The sequence below is a fragment of the Macrotis lagotis genome, chromosome 1, assembly GCF_037893015.1.
Source record: "Macrotis lagotis isolate mMagLag1 chromosome 1, bilby.v1.9.chrom.fasta, whole genome shotgun sequence".
NCBI classification, from domain to species: domain Eukaryota; kingdom Metazoa; phylum Chordata; class Mammalia; order Peramelemorphia; family Peramelidae; genus Macrotis; species Macrotis lagotis.
The window spans coordinates 484434615-484437245 of NC_133658.1; the positions used below are offsets into that span (position 1 = coordinate 484434615).

At 47.1% G+C, this 2631-nt stretch overlaps 1 pseudogene; it reads right to left on the minus strand.

Moving 5' to 3' along the window:
* Positions 1-427: 427 nt before the first annotated feature.
* On the minus strand, positions 428-1384 carry LOC141520187 (ribose-5-phosphate isomerase pseudogene; annotated as a pseudogene).
* Positions 1385-2631: the final 1247 nt, after the last annotated feature.

Consider the following 2631-nt stretch of genomic DNA (forward strand, 5'->3'; position numbering starts at 1 on the left):
GGCCTAAATGTGTAACTATTGTGAGCTATGAAAATGTAAACTCAAAAATAAACCAACAAATCAAGAACAAAGGTATAAAGATCATCAATGGCTCCTGTAAGGCATCAGGGGGCTGTTGGTTCAGCCCTTAACAAACTGGGCTGGCACAGTGGCTGACATTTTGGGATTCCCCAGAAAACCAAACACTCAGAATAATAATAATATGAAAACAGTAGCCTCAAGTCAAGGACTCAAAAAAACTGTCTTTTTTTTGGTAGTATTTCATATAAAACATGAAATCAAGTTTTTTTACTTCTTTTAAAAAAACAGGGGCATTCAATAATATTTCAGGAGTCTCCCCCCATGCTCTGACCGGCCGTCCTGGGGCAAGTACATTAAGGCAAAGGCTCTTGGGCTTCTCTGCCTCAGCAACCCGGTGCAGCCTAGGTCAGTGACACGGCCTCTCCCTCATGATGACCGAGCCATCTTCCATGCCAAAGCAGATTCTTTCAGCCATATTGATAAAGAGACCTGTGTCCACAACACCTGGTATCATTTTGATGGCCGTGTTCACTTCACTGCATTTGTGGACTCGGTCAAACTTCCAATCCAGCAGAAAGTTGCCATTGTCCGTCACCACAGGACCCACCTTGCGCTCAGCCATTCGTAGCTCAGCCACTCCGCTGAACCTCAGGGACAGTGCCCTGGACACGGGGACGTAGGCCATGGGGATGACTTCAATGGGAATGCCCTTCACCCAGTGGTCGCCAAGGTTTTTTGAATCCTTCCTATAATCAGCAATAACGATGAAACATTTGGCATAGCCAGCTACAATCTTCTCCTGAGTCAGACAGCCTCCACCACCTTTGATGAGATTGAGGTCAGTATCTACTTCATCAGCACCATCAATAGCAAGATCAAGCTCTGGGTGTCGGTCCAGGTCACTTAGGGGTAAACCATTCTGAAGAATTAGCTGCTGGGCCTGAAAGGACGTGGGAATACAGACAACGTTCAGGTTTTCTTGTTTCACTCTTTCAGCTATCCTCTGTACAGCGTGGACAATGGTAGAGCCGCTGCCAATGCCCAGCACTTGGTTATTCTTCACGTGGTTCTCCACGGCCGTGAGGCCCGCCAGCCTCTTGGCGTCCTCCGTCCTGGACATGGCGGGGGCCGGGGCGGGCGCCGGGGACGGGACCGGGGCCGAAGCCGGGGAGGGCACTGCTCCGCCGGCGGCCGAGGACTGGCGCTGGGGCTGCGGCAAGTGCGGCTCTCCCGCGCACCAGCTGCCCCCGTCCCCCGCCGAGGCCCCGGCCCCGGCCCCGGCCCCGGCCCCGGCCCCAGCCCGCCCGGGCAGCGGGGCCAGGACCCGCCCGTACAGCGTGCTGAGAGGCCCCGGGCGCTGCATCCCACCGCCGCCGGCCCCGCCGAGCCTGCCTGGGGTCATGCAAGTCTTTCCAGGCTTTTCTGAAGTCTATTATTTCATGATTTCTTACAGATTAGTATTCCGTCATATTCATATACCACAATTCCCCAATTAATGAGCATTCCCTCTATTTCCAATTCTTTACCAACTCAGAGAGAGCTGCTAAAAATATTTTTGTACGTGTGGGTCTTTTTTCATTTTTTATGCTCCCTTTGGGATACAGACCTAGTAGTGATATTACTGGATCAAAGGGTATGCACAGTTTTATAACCCTTTGTACATGGTTCCAAATTACTCCCCAGAATGGTTGGTTCAGTTCATAATTCCACCAACAATGTATTAGAGTGAAAATGGGATTTTTATGGCATAAAAAAGTGCAGGTATAAAGATTAGTATTAAGAAGTGTTCTTTGTTGCTCCCTTCTTCACGATTTCTCCTGGGCAGCTGCCTACCGTGTCTATCTCTAGAACTGGATCTAGGGTAAAAGGCTATATGAATAGGCTAAAGTTGAGATGAAAGATAGAAAGGATTTTAATAGGAAAATGCAAGGAGAACAGTGGTCCATTCTAGTTTAATAGTCTTTATCATAAGGCAGCACTGGGAATACTGCTTGCCTTGAGAGTTATATTTCTTAGTTTGGGAGACAAGAAGTTAATCCAAGCTAATGATGAGAGGGCAGAGAGAAAGAAAAGGAAGGGAGAAGAAAGGGGAGGAAAGAATATATAGAGAGAGAAGTATCCAAGCTTCTCTCTGGCCACATGGAGCAAAAAGCATGCCTGGCAGCATCGTACATATGCCGCTTACAATGTTCAGCCTCACACTCAGGCCTCAGGGAGACCAGAGAGGTGAAAAAGGGGGCAAGGGACAAACCATAAGATTATGCTTTTTCTTTTCTTTCTTTCCTTTTAAAAAATTGTGGACATTTGTTCAGGGGGACAGACTAGAGGAGGAAAAACACTAGTATTTGCAGTCCTTATCTCCTTAAACTGGAGGTCACTAGTATACATTTCTAAGCATTCCTTGTTATAAATTGTATTTGATTGGTCTAACCTTATTTTTCTTAAACACTTTTCATTGACCCTCTCCTCTGCATTTTTTTTGTCTCCTTTATCACAGCATAATGGTGTGGGACAGTTCTGGGAGCTACACTGCGAAAATGACCTTTTCTAGAGAAGGGCTGAAGGCATAATTATAAGTTATTCATACATTTCATAACTATATTTCCAAAA